This window comes from Pagrus pagrus (assembly GCF_965226575.1).
Source record: "Pagrus pagrus genome assembly, chromosome: 8".
Lineage (NCBI taxonomy): Eukaryota > Metazoa > Chordata > Actinopteri > Spariformes > Sparidae > Pagrus > Pagrus pagrus.
Window position 1 is genome coordinate 10271734 of NC_140192.1, and position 27204 is coordinate 10298937.

The following is a 27204-nucleotide window of genomic DNA, read 5'->3' on the forward strand; positions in this document are numbered from 1 at the left end:
TCATTTTTTAAGAGTAGGAAAATTTGACCTTTTAATATTCTACCTGTTCTCACGCTGTGTGCGATTTGTGTCATCCTGCGAAGGTAAAATGAGGCCAAGGGTGGAGGGTAGATGTAAAACACGGGAGGCCCAGGATCCAGAGTTTGGCTTTTGTGAGCCGAGCAGGCCTCCATAGCGCTGATTGCTGGAGGGAAAATGTCTTTATCTCTCTCTAACTACACACAGTTAAGGCTGCCCGTACATGGCTCATCACTCTTCTAGCTGACAACAGCTGCTTCTACTTGATACACACACATTCACACACATTTTTCAAGTTGCCATTTTAATTAACAATAAGTGATGTAGAAAAATCATATTGTACTGTTTACAGAGATACAACATGCTTCCACATTATGGTGAAATGTTATGTTATTGATAAAATACAGTAATCCAACAGAGGAGGAGGAAAAGGCCCACATGTGAGACAAACTGGTACTTAAACACATCACAGAAAAACCTGCTGCATTAAAGGCCCATTCTGTCATTTTTGAGCCATGCAAATGTGTTGTACATTCACACAATGGTCACAATTTAGAGGAAAAGTTTAACATTTTAAGAATTAAGCTTCTTCGCTTTCCAGCAGCGAGTTAGAGGAGACGATTGATACCACTCTCATGTTTGCCTATCTAGATTTGGGAACACATATTAACCATTGAAGGAGAATTACAGTATTTACATGTTCTGGTGTGTAAATGATTCATACTTACCAAAAGTTTTGGAATTGGTCCAGTACATCACGTCAGCTGGCAAGCGCAACACTGGTGTGATGGCTGCAACATAATCTTTGGGTTAATGCTGACTGTCAAAGTTACGTCCACTAAAAGTGCTTGTTTTTGCCACTGACAGGCTGAGGTTGGAAACTATGGCGAATAGACCGTAATGCCACTAATAGGCATATTCTAGTTATTGGTTAATATGTGTTCCCTGATCTGAAGTGTTACCTGCCTGTTCAATGTGAAGCCGGGGCTAGCAGCCAGTTAGCTTAGCTTGACACGATGGCTGAAAACTGTTGTTAACAAGGACAAACTCGGTAAGATTGTTATTATCTCCAGCAAGATCGTAGGCCAATAAAACCACAGTATGTCACTGCTTTGTGAGACCTGAGTGGTAGGAAAAGGAGGGGCAGTCCCTAATGATGTATCACACCCTCTTCAGTGAATATGAGCTGTCACCATTGGTAACATGGTACCACCTTTGTGGACTTACTGTGCCCAGAGATCATTTGTACCTTCCAGCATAGCTCTGTAAAGCAAAACTGTGATATATGAGGTGTGTGTCACTTGTATATTTATGTTATATTCTTTATTGAGGCACTTTGTTTTCTTAAATGTGTGTCTTTGGCTGTAATTGTTGTAATGAAACTACCTAATTAAATGGGGGGAACAGTTAGCTGTTAGTTTTTGACAAAGTTCAACAACGACCTCTAAAGATCAATAATCAAACACATTAAATCTATTTGTTGACTGCGAGCAGTTGCCAGGCAGACTCGAGACTTACTGCAGCGAGCCAAGAAATAGTCCAGCACATAACCCTACATAAAATGCCAAACTGACATTTTTACACTTACTGTTTAAGAACACAACAATGTTTCAATTACTGTTTCTCAGAGTTACTCGTAGGTGTATTTTGTCTCCCTTGGATGAAGCCAGACTAAATGGGTCCAGTCTTTGTGCTAAGCTAACTAGCTTCATACTTCATGAACAGACATGAGAGAGGTATCAATCCTTTCATCAACTCTCCACCACAAAGAGTAAATACCAGGATGTGAAACTAATTCCTTAAAGATTTGAGTTATAAATAAAACAGATTTTTGTGTTAAGCAAAATTGACAATCGTGCAAAGTATGTTCCCTTTTATCTGCTGACGTAACTTACAATTAGCAGCATTACAACTGTGCATGGGAGTTGTTGTTGCAGATGAAAATCTATCCAATGTGACTCAGACGTCAACAGAGGAGGTAATGTTTTATGTTTTTTATGTTATGTTTCGTTCGCCGACTTCCTTCCTCTCTCTCTGACTCTCCCGGAAGTTAGCCTGAGTTAACTCGTGGATTTCTCTGTTTGACCATTGTCAGAAATATTTGGCATGATTAAGGTACACAAGCCATCGTTACATATCTATAGATACCAATCAACAGATTCGGGAGTGTTATCAGGTTCCAGTCTCTGTGTTTTTCTCATCTGGTGAAGTGTGGGTTCCCTTTTGTTTGCACTCGCATTGCAGTTTGTGCCTCCGGGCCATCAGTATTTTGGATGCGACAGCTCGTGCTGTGTAAGACGGAACAAGTTGAGGACGTTGTGAGTTATAGAGCTCTTAGGCCAGTTTACGAGGACTATTATCTCTCAGTTAGTCTCAGTTTTATGTGCATTTTCTCTGGGCTGGTCTGGAACCATCAATTTAATGCTTTCATAAAGCAAGGTTAGATAGCACTGAATCAAACAGAACGCGCGCTGACACTCTCCTCTGCTTTAGAGCTAAAGTCACAAAGAGGAGACGGAAGGAGAAGACGAGGAGAGGCGATGAAAGATGGAGAGACAGTTTTATGATGTCTTTTTAAAGCCAATTTAGAGCAAAAGTTTTGTTTCCAGCTGCAATAACAATCGGAGATGTAGTCGCACAGCGAAACCCAAACAAATATATTTCCCCCTGTCCGTTTGAGTGTCTGCTGCACGGACACTTTATTGTCTGACACGACTCGATGTTCATGTATCAAACAGACTTATGTGTTTTGTGAGGCACCCATTTCAGCGGTGCTTATTGGCAGTTTAATGGCAGGCCATTCCTTTCATGATGTTGCTCTATCACCTGCTGTTTCCTGTCAGCAGTCGGAGAGACGAAGACTTTGTCTTTAGTCCAAACATGTATGTACTTTTCACTTCACAACAAATAACACGCAGGAGATCGATGCGGGTTGAAACAGAGTGTAGTGCTTATGGACAAAACACAGTTTTTCAAGCAGCCATTCAATCAGAGTCTGATTCCATTTCACCTCATTTATGAGCCGTGTGTGTGTGTGTGTGTGTGTGTGTGTGTGTGTGTGTGTGTGTGTGTGTGTGTGTGTGTGTGTGTGTGTGTGTGTGTGTGTGTGTGTGTGTGTGTGTGTGTGTGTGTGTAATCCATCGGCTCCAGTGTGACACCTTTATTTTGAATGCTGGCGGAGACACAGCAGGCTAAGAGGACAAATGGATGAGAAAGTGAGCGAAGAAGAAAAAAGGAGAAATGAGGATAGAAAGAAATGCGAAAGTGACCCAAGTAGAGATTTGGTTGCTTTGTGTGTGTGAGGATGCAGTGCCAGCACTCTCTGACAGGCAGGAGGAGATTTATCACCTCTCAGTGGGACCTTACGCCCTGACAGAGCGGCAATGTGAGAATCCCCCCGGCACACGCACGTAAACACAGATGTGTTGACTGTGTGCGTGTTGTGACAGGCATGGTGGAGCAGGTTCTTCTGTCTGGCTTTGACGAGCATGTCATTAGCAGAGACGAGGAGGGACTCATCCGTATTTAAGTATTCTTGGACACTACATTTCTGCCGCTTCCTGCTTTCCGTTCTCACTTTTCCAGCTTGTCTCCTGTCTGTGTCCTCAGCCAACAATCCACTCTCTCGCGCTGTGTCAATTACTTTTTCTGGTCTTTACATCAGTGACTGTGTAATTTATTCCCTTTTTTTTTCTCTTTTTCTTTTGTCTCAGTGTGTGTTGGAATTTGTCACAGAGTGTTACCTGCTGTGCCTGACTACCTGGTGTAAAGTATTAGATTCTCTTTACTTTGGCTGCGCTGAGTGAGCTTTTGGCTCTGGTGAAATTCAGCATGGCAACAGGCCAAAGACTTAAATCTGGGCTCAAAATGATCCTGATCCTTTCTAGCAAATACTCCGTGCAAATGACAGTATCTCTGTATATATTTATCTGCCCCCGAAAGCTGCTCTGGGTGCAGCAGCCGGTCTCACTGGTGCGTGAGCTTCGAGTCACTTTGTGCAAAGAAGTACTCAAATCTACAGAACAGAGAAGAGGAAATAAAAGCACTAGTCAGGACAGGCTTAATTGTGATTCTGATTTGAATGAGAAAGCACCTTAATAAAAGGGCCATCGCAGGCAGAGAGGTAAAAGGTTTTACCTTTAACAAGCGCTGCGCTAAAACAACTCTGAACCTGAAGAGGCATGTATAAAGCTCTTTGTAAGTGTGTGTGTGTGTGTGTGTGTTAGCAGTTGTTCATGTGTTTGTAAGTGTGCATGCCACACACACATACACACTGGGGTGATTTATTCCAAGCACAGGGCAGGTAAATTGAAGCAGGCCTTTCAGGTTGGTTTTCAGCTCCAGGTCTAATGAGAGCGGCGTTTCCCGTCTCTCCAAACAATGCGCTCCTGTCTCTTAAGAGCCCTTCCACCCGCCTGCAGCCTAGCCACTCTACATTATATCTGTGGCCTGCAGCAGCCACTACAGTGAAAGGCCTCAGGCTCTGAAATGGCTGTTTGATTCTCTCCCTGCTTTGCCTCTAAATGAATGATTTATTGGCTGTCAATGAGGAGGCCAAGCGTAATGGACAAAAGCAGCACTGCAGAGCCCCAGTCAAGAGGATGTTGTTGTGGATGTTCTCTTTGAGGATCTCCCTGCCTCTGTCTGAAACAGTAATGAAGAGTAAACAACCTTGCTTGTGCCATACGCTGCATTAGGAATCGTAGGGCTTCAAGTGAATGTTGACATATTGCACCTTTAGCCCCTAATAGAAACATTTCTTTTAAATCTAATTCAGTTTTTGAGATATCGTCGAGGAAATGACAATGACTTTGGTGAGCGTTGCTTTTAAAAACTGGCACCAGTCATGAAAATTAAAATGAGCTGGATTTCTGAGCCACAGATGCAGGCCGATGTAGGCTATCAGACACACCAATTCCTTCTGCTAGCACACGATTTCAATCAATTAACACCGCTGAGTAACCTACCGCACACACACTGTGACTGGAGTGGACGCAGGCGGCGTTGGAGACGTGTTATTTAAAATCCCCACTGCTTTTGTTCCCGTAAAAGGGGACATTAACACCCGCTCGTCCTTTGGCCTCCGCTTGTCATCCAAACGGCTAATTTCTCCAGATCCCTCTAATCCCCCAGGAGAGACAGCCGGGCTCGGGGCCAGCAGAGACGAGGGCCTCAGAGGCCGGCCGGCAAGAATGGAGGAGTCGATGGGTGCTTTTAGAATTGACGTTCTAAAACGTGCCTTTGTTTGCATCGTGCTCCCTGGCGTCCCGCCTTTCAGCAGCTCTAATGATAAGTGACAGGCCATTAATTGAAGCTCTTTAGGAAGCCATCATCAGACACACGTCTGATCCTTCTCCACTGAGACCAGCAGAACAGTGCTGCAGGATGTTAGATGAGAAAATTGTTGGGTTAGGTCGCTTAATCTGTTTGATTTTATTGGTGCTTGTAAATCATTGGTTTGAAGGATGAGGATATTATTGGCTGGAAAATGTTTTTATTTCTCTTTAGCCTAATAACTGACCACTTTTTGTTCTAAATACAGGTCAATTAAAATGTAATTCCTGTTTTCAGGATTTTCAGTGATACTATACTATAGTTTTAACTTGTTTTCTGTGTTTTAGTGATCACTCTCCCCTTCTTCTTCTTCTTTCTCAACCAAAGTAAAAACATTAAAAAGCAAAAAGTCTTGTCTTATTGCTCCAAAATATTTTATAAACCTTGCATGAAACAAAAAGAAAGAGAAATTGCAGTCGAAGTTTAAAGTAAAGCTATAAAAACTCCTTTATTGTTTATTCTTTTGTTTCTTTATACCAGACATAATATACAGCATTCATAAAGCGCAGCGTGGCGCCATCAACTGTTTTTCATTTTGTTTTCAACGTGCTTTCACTTCTCACCACGACATCCTCCAGCACAAATAAACAGGACGAGTGTTTCAGGCTGCAGCAGTGGCCGACCATAATTTGAAAATTGCTTCCACTGCTGATGTGCAGATGATAAAAAATTCATCATATGAGCTCACTGAGCTCCTGGTAAGAACATAAGTAGAGGAATATTACAATGCAGTTGTCCATATATCATGAGGAAACAGGAATTTAAATGAACAAAAATGGAACCAGTAATAATGCGAGGACCGGCAAGAAACACAAGTGTACATAACAAAAAAAATTATTTACGTCAACTGCTTATTGGACACCCGTGGATGAGCAAACTAATATATTCAATTGAATGTTTGCTTATTTTATTTCAATTTGAGCATTAATGTACAGAGGACAAAGATAATGAAATATGTGGAAAAGTTAAACACAGTGAAATTTACTCACTTAAGATGTTTTTTTGCAATAATATGTTTGCATTATTTGTGTTGTTAGGTCTAGTTGTTCAAAGTCTTCATCAAAAGGACACATTTATCTCCCCAGTGACATGATGTCATAATCTACAAGGTCAAAAACATCGCTGACCACAATAAATGGCCCAAATAATCTCAGCTCCACAACTAAAATCTGCATTGAATTTATTCTACATCCCCAAGTCCAGTCATCCAGCTACAGTTCACCCCCCTCCAACCAATTTACCATCTGTGCATCTCTCCATCTTCTCCCTAAAACAGGGAAGGAAACAGTTGTCGCTGTTTGGGTTTTAGGGGCTAAATGATGTCGCTAATCACCAGCTTTTAGTGGGGCTGATTTATGGAAGGGACGTGAATTGTTATAGGCTGACTTATATGTGTGTGTGTGTGTGTTTGGGTAGGTGTCAGAGAGGCAGCCTGTGGGATAGGCTAAATAGTCCTATTATTTATCGTCTCAGAGCGGCCTCTCTGAACGGAAGAGCGGCTCTCCAAATTGAAATATAGCTGAGTTTACCCTTCTGATTACCGCAGTAGTTTACTCCCAGAGCCCAAGGAGATCATTAAACAATGGCCGCCACCAGCAACTCAGCACCCCATTATGGCCCAGGATAAATGCTCAGACTGAGACATAGCTAACCCTGCTGACGGACAATAAGTGTGCCTCGCAGGCATCATTTTCTCACCCCTCAAAAGTGCATCAGTTGTTTCCACAACCCAGGCTGGCATCAAAACAGCAATTGTGTCCTGACTGATATGGATTTCTGGGAGAAAGATTCATCGTTTTCTCGATGAGGAAAGGCACTCAAGATCCGAGCTAATGGGGGAAGCCATTTTGCGAGTAAACTGGCCAGCTAATGTTGTGACAAGTGCTGTAATTGGTTAAAAATTCTAACAAGATGATTAAAACATGGTGATGAATTATGAACAAACGTTGTGCAAACATTAGTGCCGTACTGTTCGTAAATTATTGTCCAGCACAATTAGCTTAATTGCTGATATTGCACCGAGAGCCTCTCCTTACGAAAATGTCACATGTGAACTTAATATTTTCACTTGTGATTGCCTTTTTCAGATTTAAATATACATTACCACAGAATGAATTTACATTTTTATATGTGTTTACATGTTTATATGTTATTGTCTTTTTTTTTTTTTTTTTTTTTTTTTATACATGTAGATTAGAGTATCCACATGGAATCACATTAGCTTCATCCTGACACAATTCGTTTTTTTCACATGTGAACTAAAATTTTAACATGTGAAAATAAAATAACATCAAAGGTGATTAGCTTTTTTCACATATGAATGAAAATTTCCACATAAGAAATGTAAATTTTCACATGTAAACGTTGCAGGTTCATACGTGATTTGCTTTTTTTGACATGTGAACTACAATTTCAACATGTGAAAATAAAATGTCACATGTGAACTGGACATTTTCACATAAGAAATTTACACTTTCTCACGTGAACTTCAGATGCTCCTACGCTCACATGGGAACTAAAATTGTAACACATTTTCGCCAGTGATAGAAATTTACATTTTCACATGTGAACTTCATACATTCATGTGCCATTTTCTTTTTCTTCGTCACATGTGGATTAGAATTTCTGCATGTGGAAACAAAAACATACTTACCTTTCAGGTTGCTAGTAAAGCTCTAAAAATGTTAACGTTAAAAGTCATTTTATTTAGTTATTGTAAAGCTGTTCATTTTTGTGTGTTTAAGGGTGTCACAGAGAAATATGAGCACCTAAAGGAGCTAAAGAGCCACTGATGTCGGTGGTATCAATGTGAGAAAAATGGGTTATCTCAGTGGAACCATGTCTCATTCTATCCCAGCCATCACCATCATCCAGCATTTCCACAATGACCTTTGCAGGCGTGATGCTGGTCAGGGTTGCAGGCTGAGTCCTTCACACGCTGCTGCTCTGATTACTGCAACATCTGTAACATAAACAGTAGAGCAGGACATCAGCACAGCAGACCTAACAGCCATGACAATGAAGTGACAGTGTCAGCTCAAGACAAGATGACAATGATGTTTCTGTCTCAGTGTGTTGATTATGCACTGTACAGTGTGTCTCATAGAGCTAGAGGCTGTTCTGGATAAATGGGGAATGATGCTCTCGCCGTACATCATGGCAGCTTTTTATGTCACAAAATTAAACCTTGACCTGTGATTACTTCTGTGATTAATGCGAACTGCACAAAAACATTTCTGATAGGACTGTGGCACAGTCTGGCTTGTGCTGCAACATGTTACCCCCAGAGATGTCTGAGGCTTTATTAGAAATTAGTATGTATGTCGGTACACAAGTCAGCCAGGAGCGGCTGGAGAATCATCACCAGTAATAATCAACCTTATTCGATAATAGCAGGATAAGAGAAAAATAGGCTTGCATACCGCTGAAACTGGAGCTAATATGATGAGTTGGCTCTGGAGAGGCATTTTATTGAACTGCTGAATGGAGGTCTGAAGCTTTGTAAAATTAGTAAGGCAGTCTTTAAGGTAGTGTAAAGACACTGCTCATGAAGTTTATGGTCACCAGCTGCTTATGAAACTTTATTTGAAAATAGGGCCGAATGATTTGTAATGAAAATCACGTTGTTGTTGTTGTTTAACATGCATCTGTGAAGAAAAGGAGCTGGTTTCTGCTTTTGAGTGGCTCTACATCTCTCCCATGTAGCGGGCTGTTTTTGTGGCTGTTGTTGCTGTCTGTCCTAACACATTTACCTTAAGCCATCAGCACTCATTAAATGCCTGCTGGTGCAGGGAAACAAAAGGCTGCCTGGCGAGCCAATATGCGCCTCTGACACGTCAGCCAATCCCCAGACGGTCCGCAGAGCCTGGCTGCGCCACGGAATTCTCAAACATATTTTTCTAATTTATGGATGGATAATAAATCAACATTAAGGCTTGGACAACGAGTTATACATCAGAGGGAGATGGCTGCAAACTGGGCCACAATGCAGCAGAGGAGACCAGGCGCACATCTGCACTAAAGTCACACTGTGTATGTGTGTGTGTGTCTGCGTCTGTGTGTAAATATGTATGTGTCTTCACTGCCAAACTCAGTTTAATTTCAACCTCTAAGTTGGTGGAGATGCAAACATTTTTAATGTCACTGCTTAGAGGTGGCGAGTATGAATATTATGAATAGGAAATAAGACCATTAGGATTTACTACTGGAGGGATGGTGCTTTAAATGCTTCATAAAATTTAACACTTTGAAATATGCGCGCGTTTGCATTTTAATGCCCATGAATTGGCCTTTCACTGATGTGGTAGGTCACTGGTTCTATACTGGGCCTATAGTCCTGCATATAGTAGCCAGAGCTCAGGAAGGAAACAAATATCATATCAAAGGGCTGAGTGGTTCACTGCTGCCTCACCACCAATATCCCAAAACGCATAACAAAAGTTATCGGCCATTTAAAAAATACCCCTGGTACACCGTGGGTTGTATTCTTGAGATTCCCTTAGTTGTTTTGTCGACTGACAATGACATTTGAAGCCCGTGGTTAGGATTAACAGGAGGAACAGTTTGATTTAATTCTGTGTATCTTCTATGGCAGTTCATCAGACATTTATTTATATTTTTTTTAACTTAGAAAATTAGCACTACTATTGTACTCAAAGAAAGAAATATGAATAAAAGTAAAAAGTGTAACTCCTTTGATAAGCTCCAGGCTTTCTTCCCTCTTGCGTCCGATTCCCTGCTTGTGTCTGTTTAAACTGATATGTTAGTTTATCGGAGCAGAAAACAGAATATTTCAAATATTACCTTATTGTATGTAACCAGCAGATTATTTACGCTTTCAGCACCACGAACAACACAAGCAGTGATCAGGACAAAGTGGCATTTGTCAAAATGTTGTGATCATTTCTTGCCTGCTTTTCGTGCCACCATCACAACACTGATGGCGAGTTTGTTTCTTGTTGCTGCTGAAGCTCTCACTCTGTTCAGCGTTTGATGCATCGCGTGGCTATGCTAGAGCTCCACTCTAAAATTATTAGACCTAATCATTCATTAACCTCCATTAGACTGATAGGAGGGTAAACCTAACGCCTGATTACATCCTCAGCGTGTGTGTGTGGTTTTGAATTTGTGTGTTCATATCCCTGTGTGTGAATACTGTATGTACACTGTATGTACACTGTGGATGTATGTGGGAGTGAAAGATGCACCCTATACGTTTCTCCACACGCTGCACACATCTTTATCCTATTGATACACAGCTAAACTGTTTCCGTGTTTGTGTGTGTGTGTGCATGCATGTGCAGTGGAGAAGGTTTGTCATTCATTAGAGTGGAGCACAATCAGAGCTAAACTAGCCATGGCGGCCTGCCTCATTATAAGCTGAAGGTTTATTTAAAACCTCACACTGCCTCATTCCCAATCCACTCACCGCCATATGCATACAGTAATTACACAAGTGAGGAGGAGGAGAAGGTTAGTGAGCTGCTGCTGTGTGTGTGTGTGTGTGTGTGTGTGTGTGTGTGTGTGTTTGTAGCTGTGTGTGAGTGAGAGAGAGAGAGAGAGCGAGCATGCCGGCCTGAGTGTATGATTATTTTTCATTCCATGTTTCGCCTGAGTTCTGCCCCTATAACTGAGGATCTAATCAATCTGCCGGCTATTAAGTTTGTTAATTGATAATGCATACTAATTAGGCCTGGCTCCGTTACCACAGCGACGACGAGAAGGTGATTGTAGGCAGGAGTCCAAATGGACTTTTAAAGCAGGGAGCGTGAGGTGGAAGCCATCAAGCCCGCACATGTACATGCACATGCTACCTACACACACACACACACACACACACACACACACATACACACACCTACACACACACACACAAGTGCACACATGTGTAAGCAAAAACGCAGTTAGCATTTAAAAAAGTGACCTCACAAAGCTGTGTTGACCCCTGTTGTCATGTCCTATTTACAGTATATCCAAAAAAGATGAATATGACAATATTTGTGAAATTATGTTATAAAAAAGAAAAATACTTTAACTTTGCATTTAGTGTTAAAAATCACACTTTTAACATTTAGTAAATGGTTTACAACACACAACAATGTAGCTGAATGTAGATGTAAGGACATACATATCATTTGTTGATATACCTGTATTTGTCACTATGTATAATATCTCCTGTAAAGACATTTATATATTATTTTACATATTATTTTGACTGTTTTTAACTGTATAATTACTGTTTCTAATGTTACTGTAATATATCACCGTTTTATTAATGGATGATAAATAATTATTAATATATTGTAGATTTGTGTAAGAGGCCATTAATGGTTCGTTTTGTTGCTGTTCGTCCTCCTACAGCAGGTTGAGTTTTGTAAAATAACTTTTTATAATTTTAGTGGTGGAATAAGTGCATGAACTGAACTTAAGTACGATTTTCAGGCATTGTTTCCATGTCATGCTACTTTATACTTCTAGTCAACTATACATCAGAGCGAAATGTATAGTTTTCAATCCACTACAGTTACTGCACAGCTTTAAAGTTATTGTACAGATTAACTAAACATGATGATTATTATTGATTAAACTTCCTGACAGAATATAAGTTAGTTCAAATTAGAGCACCTCCATCAGTGACAACAGTATAATACTGTTCACACATTAACACATCAGTACTAATAATTCAATAATTCAATATGTCATAGGAGCTGTTTTTATACATTATGATACTTTGAATAAGTTTCACTGATAACCATCATTAATAAATGGTAAATTTATAGTTATTCACACATTAGTAAATAGTAATCTTACCATTAACAAACAATGAAATGCTTTATAAACCATTCATTAAGACAGTGGTTATTGTGAAGCTGCAACTGATGTTGATATACTTTGTAAATGGTTAATAAATACAGTGTAGTTAATCTGAAAATCATTTCATTGTTTGTTAACAGTGAAATACATTTTACTTCATTATAAATTTACCATTTATTAATGATGTTTATAAAAAAAGTGCTACGCTTATTTTGAATAAGTAAAAATTTCCATGACTCATTAGAAAATTAGATGAGTGGTTTTTTTTTTAATGTTTTACCAACATTTGTAACTAAATTATTATATATTATTATATTGTTATAAAATATGTTTTTTCACAACCTGGCAACCCAGAACTTGTTCTTAATCATGTCTTCTGACTGATGTATAAAGCATTAGAAACATCTTACTTAACCATTAGTAAAGCCGTACTACTTATATAAAAGGTGGATTTTTAAGACAATAGTACCAAAACACATTAAATATAGCAAACCACCATATTTAACCACAGCTGCACCGACAGTTGGATCCAAATAATGGAAAACTTAAAAAAACAAAATAATGCAAACATCGAACGAGACCACAGACCAAAAAAGATTCTATTATTCTGCAGCCTAGTGGAACAAAGTTGATCTTAATTGAAAAACAGCAATTTCTGTTACATTACACAACACAGATTAGTGGTAGCAGGTGTGTTTTTGATCGTGTGTGTGTGCGTGTGTGTGTGCTTTGCCTCTGTTTGTCTAGCTCACTCCCTCTCCATTTGTTTTTCGTTTTGGTGAATTAGATATGGACACACACACACACACACACACAGACGCATGCACGTGCACACACGCACACACAAACCATTTATCACCTGCCCAGGACCCTGAATTATTATCTCTGCGGTTCAAGGTCAAGGAGATGCAGCAGGTAAATTGAACTCTGAGAGGTCAGCGCAGTTTGATCACTCTGTTTCTTCACACTCAGATAAATAAACTGCTGGTGTTTTCTTCTCTTTTTTTGTACGACAGTGATGATGGAGACATTTCCTTGATCCGTCTTTCACAGGCCTCCAACCTCATTCCCTCTGACCTGTGTCACTTCCTGCTGTCCAACAGGAAGTCGTCCTCTTGTCGTCGCAGAGAAAACGCCTGTCACCGCTGCTCAGACATTACTCGTTGACTTCACCTTCGTGTCTGTCTGTCACTATTTTCAGTGTGTGTGAATAAAGGTAGTCGGGGCTCGTCTGTTTGTCTATCTTAAACGTGCTACAATGTTACTGCTCAGAGGAGGATATTACCCTCATTACCTCGTGATGAAGAGCTCAGTAGATGGTCATATCACTGATTTATCCTGCCCGCTTTGTCTGCGTGACTGATGGCGTTGTACACACAGGCCAATCCCTCATCAAACTATTCAGTCTTTGACAGCTTGGAATTTATAAATGAACCAAACAATTTCAGGAAGATTGAATCACCTTCACAAAACACTTTAATTGAGTCGTCTGTATGTTTGGATTTCCTCGACGTTTGGGTTTGTGTCTCATCCTCTGGATGCGGATTTCCGTCTCATGGCTTTGTTAAACCATAAATATGAAAACACAGCTCTGCTATGCTCCCTTCACCCTTCCTCCACTTTTTCTTTGCCTCTTTTTCTCGCCTTCCCTCGCTCTGTGCATCCCCAAATGTGCATGTGTTGCATGTTTTCTCTCTCTGTGTGTGTATTCACTGAACACATGGCTGCATGCACGTGTGTATTTGTTTGTCTGCGAGCACTGCATGCGTGCATGTGTGTGCGTGCGTGCTCGTGAATGTGTGTGTGTGTGTTGAGAGAGACAGAGAAGGGGGGTGGGGGGTGGGGGGGCAGAGCAGCCAGCTGGGTTGGAGGGGTAATAAAGAAGGAGAATCAATAGGCCATGCAGTAGAGCCAAGGTGCTGCCATTTATCACACCGCCTCCATGACTTCCATCATTCATCATGCCCAATGAGGCAGCAAATAGGAAAATGACTATTTGTATCAAACACATCTGCACTCATCCACTGAGGTATTTTATTCCCATTAACTCAAAGAGTAGAATACGCCAGTTTCAGCTGCTGCTGCTGTTGTTGCTGCTGTGTTTGTGTGTGTGTGTGATTCTATTTGTTCAGGCTTGTAGTTGTAGATTCATTGGGAACACATTCATGGCTGCTGTTGTTTTTTCCCGGGGATAAAAAGAAAAAAAAAAAAACAGAATGTGTGCTCTGAGCCCTCCAATCCCTGTGTTGATGTGTTTAGTCTCTCTCTCTCTCTCTCTCTCTCTCTCTCTCTCTCTCTCTCTCTCACTTGACCTGCTCTCCTCTTTAATCGCCGCTCCTTCTTGTTTCCAAATCTTCCTCTTTCTTGAACCCACGGAGTGATGGTGCGAATAATATCTCCTGGCTGTAAGGAGCCATTACATTAAGCTTGCCTTTCATTTTCACCTATAAATTAGCCCCGACACTGGTCTGCCCAGGGGTTGAGGTGTATATCTGTATGTGTGTGTAGCCTGTAGGGCTGCGGGGTGTAGAGGGGTGGACTGTGGTCATTATGGTCTAATATCCCATGAAATGGTGAAATTATTATGCAGCCTATTTTATGAGCTGCCTGTGAATATTAAAGAAGGATATTTTGTGTGCTGTCTCTCCCATAAATCAATGTGATTGTGTTTGTTTTTGGGCTTGCTTTTTTCCCTCGCCGTCGCAGTAATTCAGGGTCTCCGCAGACAGAGTCCATCCAAATTTTACTCTCCACCAGCAAAGTACAGTCTTTTTGCAGGGAAATATTATCCTGTAATTAAGATAGAATAAAATTAACATTAGAACAGAGCTGCAGTGTGGACAGCATCTAGGCATTCTAGGTGCATTCCTAGGGCCTTATTGCCACGAGGGGGCCCAGACACAGGAGAGATGAACTGCCTACTTTAAATAATGTCTAACATACATTTTAAAATATTTTAAAAATCTAAAAGAATCCCCATTCTAAAACTTTACTTCAATGTTTCTGTATTTATTTTTTTCCTTTTTCAAACACACATCGTTAGCTAGACCTTTCCGTATTAACACTGAAATATAGATAGATAAACTGAAATACCTATATACCTAACTAAATTCACGAGTATAATATTAATCATGTGGCATTTAAGTAATTTTACTTGTTTTCCAAATATCAAAATGTGCATTTAGGGGGGCCCCGAAAAAATACAGCCCCAAGTAGTCTGTTCGTTTCTTCCGGCCCTGGTTGTACCAAATAGTCCATTGGGCAGAAGTTAATGAAAAAGCTTATTTTGGTAATGAAATATTCATTTCATTCATTTATGAAGCCAGACATCTTTTGGTTCCAGTTTCTCAAATGTGGGATTTGCTAATTTTTAAATTGTAGAAGATTGAATATGTTTGGCTTTTGGACTGTTTGTCAGACAAGAGAAGACAATTGTGGAAGCTGCCTTGGACAATTTTTACACTGTTCTTGACATTTCAAAGACTAAAAAATTAATTAATCAATGGAAAAAATTATCTGTTAGTTACATCAGGAAGCAAACTCTTGTTGAGAACTCACTTTTCATATTTGAATAACATATTTCAGTTATAAGTACAGAATTCAACTTATTCATGCAAATTCGTATATATGAAGGGAAAAAATAATAATAATTTGAAAGAGACAAGACCTGTAGACACATTTATATTCAAGTGCTATTACTCAAAAATCTAGATATTGTTGGATAAGTGGCTCAGATACAGGCGATAGACTACAAACACACACACATGCACACACAAGAACACTTGGCATGACAAGATAAGACTATACTAATCTTCATTGCTCGGGCTTTGAAGGAGAGTGTAATGTACCAAGGTCACTTAACACATCTATCTCTCAGACATTCATCAGTGCTCTTAGCGTCTCTCTTTTACTGCTTTCTGATATACGGCTCTCAGTGGGCTAAAGCCCTCACACATGAGGAGGACACACACTCGACCAGCACTATAACCAGGTGCAGCCTTCACGTCTATCAGAGAAACACCTCAAAGGTGAAGCCTCTGACTCTGCCTGAGGTCTGGCCTCTCGCACTCGTTTTCTAAATTCACTTTAGAAAGTAGAAATATTTCTAATAATGTTAATGTGTGTGAGCAGGGCATTTCCTCTTTTTGTCGAGCTTATTATATTTAATATTTGATATGCTAGAAGTGGACTGTGTAAGAGGCAACTAGGGTTAACATCATTACCTACTCACAGCCTCATAATCATTACTGATTGGACAAATTTCTAAAATTACCTTCTTTATTACCAATTACATAGAACACTTAGCTTTCTCAATATCAATCAGCACACTGTGATAATGCATAATTAAGTCTCACAGACCAATCTGAATGAATTATCTAATATAAACCTAATGACAAAATCAAAGACTTCTTAATAAAACCCATACAGCCATATTGTTTGTTAACTGAAGGAAAATGAAGAAGATAACCGCGGCCCTTCTGCTAATGTTTCATAAATCAGTGAACAGAAGCAGAAAGCAGATTCCATCACAAATGTATATTCTCACACATCCCACTGCGGTGATATTGTGCTTTTATGGTTTGGGCTGAATATCAATCAAAATCATTTTTTTTAAATAATATTTTATCCCCAGCACTTTGATTTCTGCAACATTTCCTGCAGAGAGTGGTGCTGTGAAGCTCTCGCGTTCACCCTGAGTGCGTCTGGAGCGCACATGGAGACGTGACCGTGCCCTGCGCGCCCCCGCCCCGCTTCCCTCTGGGAGCCGAGGCAAAGTCACCGACCGCAAGGGGATGGCTTTCAGATTCATAAAATTCATAGAATTTTTCACAAATGGATGAACACAATTTCCTCCCAATTTCCTCATTATGCAAATATGCAAAATATCAAATCTAGACCAATTAGGGACAGCCACAGCTTCAAATTTACCGGTTTAAGCCGTAATTGCAGAAACCCTCAAATAATTACGCAGCTAATTGGGAATATTTGTGACAGATACAACAAATTCTCCTCACAAATTACATTTCATCCGAGGGACCACCGCGCCCCAGTGAAACCCTATCGAGGTCTAATTTCTCTTACATAATGAAAGGAACTGGAAACTTGTTATCACATTTGAGCACTACGCTGCTTTGTAATGTGGAATGATCAAATAAATTAAGCTGAAATTCATACATATTTCTCTAATCTCTTTCAAAGGCACTTTATTTGTGTAGGAAATAACTCCGGGTCGCTCCACTATGAGCTATAATAGGCAGTTAGAGCGCGTAGGGGGGAGCCCGGGAGAGGCAGGGGTGCGTACAGGACGCTGGTATTTCCACGCGCGGGAGGGGAAATCAAGCAGTCACCTTCAAAACTTCAGCAGCTTCACGTGTTGGGAGGTTTATTTTTTATTTTTATTTTATTTTTTCACCGGAGCTGTCCGCGTCCACGAAGCTCTGGTTCGTCTTCTGTCTCTCCGGGATGCATCACCTCCTCACAGGTGACCCTCTCCAAGGTCATCAGGGCCATCTGTGGACGACACACACACACACACACACGCACGCACACGCTCACGCACGTCAATACACACGCACGTACACGCTCCATAAACGCCCGGCGCTGAAATGGAGCTGGTCTATGTAAACAGGCAGTGCGCCGGCGGAGCGTAACTGCGCCTATTTGTCAGAAAGCCTCATAAATACGATCGCTCCTGATATCTCCATTTCCCCGTCCCGCCGGACATTTTACAAATGGGCCGCAGAGAAACAGAGACGAGACGCTCCAGCGTTTGTTTTCAGTTAATTCTGGCAAAATATTAATAAGCAAAATAGGCTGCAACTTCTTTAAATAAAGAAGATAATTCCAACAGCCTACAGGTTTGAAAAAAGTGTTAATTAGAGTAGAGACCGACAATAACAAGCTCCTAAATCTGTGGGTTAATTTAATAATGAGATAAATGGTCTGCTACAGTGGGTGTGTGAGGCCATACGAGCCTCAGATTTGTATCCACACATATCCACCGCAACCTTAAAATTCCCAGCAGCCCCCTCATTCTGCACCTGATTGCTGTTAAATAAGACGACTAAGAACTTCCAAAAACACAATATCATTCATAACAACGACGGCAACCGAGGTCCATCAGTCATATCTCTTAAATTTACACGATCCACTTTGTGCAAGTGTAATCATTTTGTCAGCCGGTGATTCCAGGAGCCTCCTAACCTTTAAAAAGTGCCATGATTTCTCTCCAGTTTGTGCTATCAATCATTTTGTTAGAGAACTTGTCACTTTTGTGGACTGATGGATATCTCATTTTGTTGAGGGGGGAAATCCCTCTCCGGTTGTGTGCTGATAACAATTTAGAAATAAAGGCTGTGCGTGCACATCAGCTGCCTTATTTATGCCGAGGGACAACAAGAGTGTGTACGCGTGCGTGCCTGAGCGAGCGTGCGCATTGTTCTGTGTGTGTGTGTGTGTGTGTGTGTGTGTGTGTGTGTGTGTGTGTAAATTCATGCAGGTGTGATTGATGAAAGGACAAAGTGTGAGCACCGGGGACAGGAAGTGGACCCGGCCGGGGAAGACTGAGGTGTGCTCTGTTTCTGTCACATGGAAACCCAATTCATCCCTCTCCTCCCCGCACATTCCCGCAGCACCGCAGTCTATTTCAGTCTGTTTGTCTGAGTAATCAGCTGACCCCCCTCTCCCTCTCTGTCCCTCTCTCCCTCTCTCTCTCTCTCTCCTCCCTCTCCCTCTCTCTGTTTCTCTCACACACTCTCACACCTCAGTCAGACCCGTTTATGCTGTGATTTTCTGGACACGACCGTCACTGACACCGGATAGATGAGGCTAATCTCAGCCACAGGCAGACTGTCAGACAGCTTTGCTGAGGCTCTGGGTGTAAAATGGCGCTCGGCTGCCCCGCACGCTCTCTCTCTCTCTCTCTCTCTCTCTCTCTCTCTCTGTCTCTCTGTCTCTCTCTCTCTCAGTCATACACTGAGTGGCCAGAAAAATAGGAACACCTGTAGTAAAAAAAACAACAACCCTGCAGTAAACAAACATTTAAAATGTCCAGTTATATTATAGTTTGGGATAGTTTTAGTTTTTACAGTTTTGATTTACCATCCGTCTTTTTAGTTGGTATAATTGTGTTATGTCTGGGACTGTGCTGCTGCCTGTCTGTCTTTTTAAAAAAAAGTTAAATAAATAATAGTAAAATACTTGTATATTTCAGTCCAATACTGGGAGCACACATTACATCTGACACAGTATCAGCAACAATTAAAAATGATAGGTTTCAAACATATCAGCTCTCTTCCACGCTTCTATTTTCCTAGTCGCCATACACACTGTGACTATGTGTGTGTGTGTGTGTGTGTGTGTGTGTGTGTGTCGAGGCTGTGTCATATGTGCGCGCGTACGCATGCGAGTGTATGTGTGTGCGCATCCTCTCTAATGCCCTGTTAATTGCCTGACAGTGTTCCCACACACACCTCTCCTAATGTTCCGCTTGCTATTCAGTCTGCGGCCTGCCTGCCTGCCTGCCTGCCTTCCTCCTGCCTCCCCTCCTCCCCTCTCTCCCTTCGGTACGGACTGTTCCGTTACAATAGCGGCCTCATTCGCTAATTATCTTACCTCACCAGAATTGTGATCAGGTTCTAGTGAGGCTATAATTGCGAGAATCCAGATTTGAGGGCCCCGTGTTTCAGTTACCTGCAGCACCTTGGACAGCGCCCTGAGGGCTCTGCTCAGGTGGCGTTGGAGGAAAGCATGACTCCCCCCATCACAACTTCTTCTTCTTCTTCTTCTAAAATAAAGCCCAATGTCTTCTAGTTTTCTTTAATCGCGACAATTAGACCCAATATTTTCCCCCGGACCCTGACAGACGTTGCTTGTAAGTCTCTTTTCTCTCGGAGCGCGCCGCCACTCTCATTACGCACGCTGATTAAAGCATAGATTAGCCAGCAGTGGCCCTGTGCGCTCCTCACCAGCAGCTCGCTCAATATCAATTAGAGGCTGCGCCAAAAGCAGCATGTCCACCGGTGGCCCTCCATCTCCTGCTTCCAGCCTCCTTCACAACGCTGGCAATCCGCTGCTGTAAAAGGAAAAAAAAAAAAAAGTAGCCTGATAATAAAAAAAGAAAAATAAAGGGTTGGGATCGAGGGAGTTACAATCATCAACCGTGAGGGAGAAATGAGAAAGGACAGTTAAGGCAGTGTGCATCAGATGCTGCCTCAGCTTCTACAAATAACATGTAGGCCAGTTTTACATGCAGCCACAGATCTGGGTGATGCGTTTGGTAGCGCACTGCAGCCTCTGAGGCTCAAATCAAGAGGCGAAATAAGGGAAAAGTCACTTAGGCATATTAGTCAAGGCAGTGTGTAGCCTACCTCCGCGGAGTTCATTTTGGAAATAATGAATAGTATGTGGATACGGAATGAAAAGCCTTTCAACCCAGCATCAGCAGGTCGTTCCGGCTTACAGAGAATTAATTCACATTTTTCCCTCTCTCCTCTCTGACCTGCTCGCCTGGGTAGAAATTAGGCTAATAGCGGCTGATTTCATTTATTGACTACATTAGTGGAGATATTTCTGTCTCATCTTATTGATTCGGTATCTTAAACAGCAATCTACCTATATGTTTAGAGGAGTGAAAATGAGTTGTGTTCCGATGTAATAGGCGCACTCAGTTCAATTAGGCTTAAAGTTTCTTTATTTCTTTGGCACTGGAAACAATTATACAGTTGTCTGTAAGATAGTAAACAGTTGAATTGTATTTGTTGTTTACAGAGTTGATATAATGTCTTTGTGATTATTTATCAATGATGTTTTGAGCCAACCCATTTGCCAGAATAAATGTAAGTTAAGTATGGCTGAACTTAAAGGGGCACTGTGTCGTTTTGGAGAAGAAACAACACACAAACACGGAATTTTAGTATTTACAATATTAATGAGGTAATGATAGAAACTCAGAAATATTATTTTGTTCCATAAGTGAATAAACAAGCTGTTCTCAGAGGAAAATAAGGTCCCCAGAACACTGTTCGAAGCTAGAAAGGTGGCAGGGTCCGCCAAATATAAACAAAGTAAGAGTATGAAATTGTGTTGTCCTTTAACGTCAGTTTGTTTATTCAGTTTATTCACTCATGAAAACAAAGAGAGTTTGTTTATTTAGTTTGTTTAGACATAAAAAATAATCTGTAAATGAAGCTCTTTCTCTTTTGATCAAAATTTGTTCCTCAAAACTACAAAGTGCACCTTTAACCTTTCTTTATGTTGCAACTTGACGTTTGTTGAGGTTCAATTTTCTATTTCTCTCATGTCACCACGCTGTGCTTACGCTCTGCTTAGATTTAGGCAAACAAAAACAAAAAAACGCTTCATTAGGGTTAGGAAAACACCATGGTTTGGATTAAAATGCCTGTTTTCTGTGGTTTTGTGCCTAGTTCATCAAAAAAATCGACCTTGTTGCAGCCTGACAATGAATAAAAGTATTAATATTTCAAACCAGAGCCTTTCATTCCTATGATTGCACACTTTAGATAGTTGAGGGTCACTGTGTGAAATGTTCAAACAGGCTGTAATTGACTGTCATGCAACAGCAGAAGCCCTGATTGGCTTTTTATAGAGAAAACCTCCGCCGTCCCCAACCTATTTATCCACAATAACCATGTGGTAAATACAGTGTTGCCCCCCCTCTGCACTGCACAACCTTCGGCTGTCCACTAACAGACAGCCTGTCCAATTAAAAGTGGCCATCGATTATAGATAGCTGCCTGCTGGCATATGAGGGAGACAATGTTGGATGCTATGCCACTGCCAATACAGGCCACAGTTAGCCATGAGCTAACCAGAGCTGACACCAGCATATTAGATCTGGACTGGGTTAATTCACCTGCAGTTGGCCCCTGTGTTAGCTCTATAGCGCGGTGGTTTACCTGCCCAGTCTAAATGCTGATCATTAAGTTGCTTCCAGCAGCCATGATTGGTGCACAGGGGCTCATATCATTGATTAAAAAGGAAAGGCTGATATCGCAGTTATTTCAGCTCCTTTCTTTCCTCCCATGCAGCGTTCAGGCTGCAGAGGGCAAATGTAAGACACATTCGAGATCAAATCAGATTTTAAACAATATTTCATGGTTTATATTTAGTAATAAATAAATAAAAATATAAGATTCAAGCAACTCTGTCACACTTACACACAAACTGAGTAGTTACTGAGGAGTTAGCGAGGAATGAATCAGGAACGACTTAAAAATTAATGAAACATTAATGAGATCCCTAAATAACTCATATAATTCAAGCACTATATAGTCAATAATGATGAGTTACTACAGACTATAACTAATGATTAAGTAATTAGTAATTAATAAGTGTATTTGGTAACTACTCAGTATTATGTTTCACTTTATTTGAAGGTGCACAAAAAGAGCAACTTATTAAATAATTAGTAATTAATGAGTCATCACTAGTTTCATGCTTTTAGAGTAAATCAGGAATGGCTCTTGAAGAAAGTGATCAGTTTGTTAATTCAAAGACATTCATGAAGGAATCATTACCTAATGATTCATTAATATAGTATCTACTAATCTGTTCTCTAGCAACTCATCATTAACTACTATAAACTATATAACTACTCATTTAATTAATTATGGAGTCGTTTCTGATTCATTCCTTAGTAACTAGTCACAGTTTTGTGAACCATTATATTAATGGCATTTTGTCATTTTGGTATAAAATAAAAACACAATTTCAGACGAGTAATTGTGTCACACACTTTTTTAGCATTACAAATAAAAAAGATGACTTTTAGTTGATAGCCTGAGGATGCAATGACAGCTCTAATTTGTATGTCTTCCAGCCTCATAGTTATCGCTTGTTATTGTGTGTGAAAGCCTCTGAACCTAATTCCAATTTTTCCCTCTCCTATTTTCCAGCAAGCTGCTTTTCCATTAACTTTGGGAAAACACGGTGGCAGGTCCATTTAAAAAGCCCGTGCTCCACCCTTCCCATAAGCGCCTCAGCTCGGGAAAATAAGAAATTAAGAGCAGGGCCCATTTCATCATCAGCCTCCCCCCCTCCAGTCTCCCTCTCCCCTCTTCCCCACAAACACAGACACGGCATCCTCCAATGGAGCTCCCGGAGGGCGGGACATCGGAGCTTTACCTTAGCATATGTTAACTATTACAAGATGTCTTGATGGAACACAACGAAATGACTGGTAATTGACATAAAATATGACAAAGTGTTTGAGTCTTTGTGAGGAAAGCGTCGCGTATTACGGCGTATCAGCTCCGTAATGTGACTGATTAATGAAAGATCGGCCTCGCACTCACTCAGCTGATTCTGTGAAAAATGAGTTTTGTGTTGTCATTCCGACAAGCCGGCAACCGCGGCCGGAAAAGACTATTAGCCAGAATCATTATCAATAGCCATATTTTCAAACTCTATTATGGCAATCAGGCTAGAATTTATTCAATAGATTTAGTTCATTTGGTTGTAATTGATAAATAATCAAAATTTATCAATGTACTTGCACACATTTCACTAACAATCAGGGAAAACTGCCCCATTTACCAGCTGACTTGGTCCAAATTAGAGCTAAATTGATGATCAATTAATCTTGGGAGGGGTAGTGCGCCGTGTTTAGCGGGGAAGCAGCAGAAAATGTGGCGGAGTGGATGGAGAGGAGGAAGGAGAGAGAGGGAGAGAGGGAGGGAGGAGAGGATGATAAAGAGAATGGATGGATGGGAAGAGAGTGGGATTCGTGAAGTGAGAGGCGAGCTGAGCTGGCGGGGTAACGCACTGAAAGCCACGAGCGAGAGAAATACAACAAGTGTTTATGTGTGTGTTATTTTAAAAGGTTTTCACTGCGTTGCTTTCACATTTTACACAATCTGCGCCTTCTTTAGGGTGTGTGCTTGTGTGGGACATCTTTCTTTTTTCCCTGTGTGTGTCTCAGAGTGAGCGAGTCACACTCTTGAAGTCTCAGGTAGATCAAGTTCGGCAAGTCAGAGTGAGCAAGGTCAAAGAGACTGATCCCATTTATTCTTTAATTTGCTGAGGCATTAAATTGCATGATGTGGCTTTGCTGCAGTTTGATAATTACCAGCACATGTTTCTAATTTCAAGCCACTCAGAGACACTACTGACCCAAGTCCTCCCCTTTATCTGGTGTTTTAGAGGCACAAGTGTGCGTGTAGGAGCTATGTGTGTGAGCATATGTGTGTTTTCTACAAGAATAGTCGCAATCAGCTGTGTTTTACTGAACTATCTTCATCCTCTGGTGTGTAAATACAATCTTTCATATTCCATCAGATCATTTGTTAGCCTCTTGCTATGCCACCATCAGCTCATTCGGACAGATTTGTGTTAAAATGAGTTAAAACGGACTTGTTTTCAGGCTGCAGAGCAGGAAAAGGGGGTCTCGTTCAGTGTGTCTATAAGGCTCGCTGGCACCTGTAATGTAAGGCACTCATTACCTTCAATGATGCATTACAGCTTCCTAATGATGGAGCCACAGTAATGGACCTAACTAATGACCGGACTTAAGAAAGAACATATTCTAATAGCTGGAGCAGAACTGGAGGGAAAGTCAAGGTGTCAGGGAGGAGAAGGGATTAGATCTGCAGGAGAAATGACTGAGGTCACAATAGATTACAGACTACACTCAATGCTCCAACCTCAATATTTTGCTTCTGTTTTAAATGTGATTAAGAAGGGATTAATTAAATAACTGAGAGTATTTATGCATAGAAATTAAATTAACATACACAGAAAAAGCACATTCAAGCACCGCTGCTTCTTACGCTGCGTGAGGAATAATGAAAACATACAGGGCTCATGATCAAGTGGAATCAGGCTTTTATCTGAGCCTCTGTAGGCGCTCTCAGACAATAAGCTGTCAAAACAGATTTCAGAGTAGATTTGTTTTGCTGTTGGCCTTTAACCCCCTCCATCTCTAAAATGTCCAGTTTACAGAGGAAGAGGAAAACTGCTTCGATTTCAAGATATTTCTCGTGGATTTTCAGCATTTTAGGTGCAGAAATGTGTCCAAGTCGAACTCATTTGAATTAAACTACGATTTGGAAATTGCCAGTTTTGGTTTTCACACAATATTCTGGCAGGTCCAGCTCCTTTGAGGTTCAGTCAGTGATATATGATAACTATAATCTGGCCTTGTGTTGTTGGGACTTTCAGTGGCTGTGTGATGTTTAGGGCTGCCACCTTTTAGTCAATTAGGCGACTGATCAGGCGTTAAAGACAGAACATTTGAGCTGAACAGTCAATATTTATGGTCTCTTTGTGGAGGTGTTATGAGTCATTATATCATCACATCACAGCTAGGGTACACTTTTATTACCCCTTAAATGTCCACAGTGGCATTTTTACAAACAATTCCCTTTACTGCAATCAAGTTTTTCTTCACATCTGCTTTGACAACCTGGATTTTCACCACAGTTTTGAGTCACCCCATGTGACTGATGAATATGATGCAGAAATTGCAGCATCTGAAAAACTAATAGGAGTTATATTACATGCTTACTACCGGTGGATTCATAAAAACTCCAATGTTCTGCTTGATCCAGTTTAAATCTGATATTAAGCATTAAAAATGAGTGTTAAACTTCCTATTGTAATTTTTTGCGTTTGATTTGCAGCCACATGTCTCCCACAGCAAACTTTGGGTTTCCGCCTCTAACAGGAAAAATGTATGTGACAATTTTCCTTAACATGTTACAGCTGTTAGTCATGGGTGAGGTTTCAAGAGGCACTTCTGCAGAGGGACAGTAATACTGAAGAAACACGTTCATCATTTAATTTTATCAACTGTGAGGTCGAAGAAATCATCAGAAACAGGATTGTTTGTAATTCTGATCTTAATCTCCAAGTCCACCCATTAGGAAAGCTGTGTATCTGGTAATATTGGAAATGTTGAAACATTACACCAGGACTGGATAAAAGGTGCTGGGCTTCATGCTGATGGAGCACACATGCCTTTGACTTTAACCTGAGGTTGTGTCTGGCCCACCTGAGCTGTGAGGTCAACTATTAACAGCAGAAGTAATGAGACACTTTTAAAGCTGCTGAGCCTCTGCACACCATCGTGTTAATGACACCTATTGTGACTTTCATTGCTATTTTAATAACCTCCCCGCCGCCACCGAGCGCGCGCGCGCGCACGCACGCACGCATCCACCACACCGCCCTCTCCGTGACACACGCCTCTTCCTCCTCATTAAGGAAATCGCTCTTCTTTGCTGATTATTTTATTTGAGGCCGTGATTACCGCTCTGTGCACCAGATCACGCAGAAACGGAGAGCAGGCGCGGGGCAGCGGGTCTAATTGGGGCATGAGATGCGCGGGGAGGTGCTGCGAGGCTGGGTGGCCGAAGAGGGGAGCCTCTAATGGGTTTGCCTGTCTGAGGCTCTCCGCTCTCGCCTCTCTCTGCAGCTCCCCGGCTCGGATGCAACGCACTTATTGGTCTGCTTCTTATTCCTCCGACTGTCATCAAATCACCTGCGCAAAACTACTGTGTGATTTGTTAGCGAGCCGTTTCTGCAGATTGGAAAATCGATTTTCCCTTTAGATTTCTATAACTGCGTGAATGCAGATGCCTACGAGGCGCTGCAATAGGCCCAGACAGCCAGCCAAGCTCGCCTACTGGTCTGTGTTGCGCTGTGGTTTGTGGTGTAAAGGATCTTATCCCTGCACCTGCCGTATGTCACTTGTATTGTTTTAACCTGCTCTGCAAAGGCCCATACGAGCAATGGATTTAACGCAGGTTGATTGCTAAAAAAAAAAAAAAAGCGCGGAGAGGGTGGACACGGAATTCTTGATCTTTGAAATTGCTCTACAAAATTGCATTTGTTTTTGGTGCGCTTCCATTAAAAGTGTCTCCTCGCGTGTAAACAGCCGTTCCGCACTCAGATGCGCCGCATTAACCCGGGAGGATTGTATGCGAGTGTGTTTTTACTGGGGGAAGATTGATGCGGTCCAGTTAGGGAGGCTGAGTGAGACATAGACCCATTTCAAGTGGGTTCCTCTTATTACAGCGA

The 27204-nt window shown here is 41.3% G+C and overlaps 1 long non-coding RNA gene across 2 annotated transcripts in view; it reads left to right on the top strand.

Annotated features, from left to right (window-relative positions):
* Positions 1–13394, top strand: part of LOC311261317 — a 40396-nt gene extending 27002 nt beyond the window's left edge. For both annotated transcript variants that reach the window (XR_014623133.1, XR_014623134.1), the window contains one exon: positions 13182–13394. This is a non-coding gene — a long non-coding RNA (uncharacterized lncRNA). The remainder of the gene's footprint in view (positions 1–13181) is intronic.
* The last annotated feature ends 13810 nt before the right edge of the window (positions 13395–27204 follow it).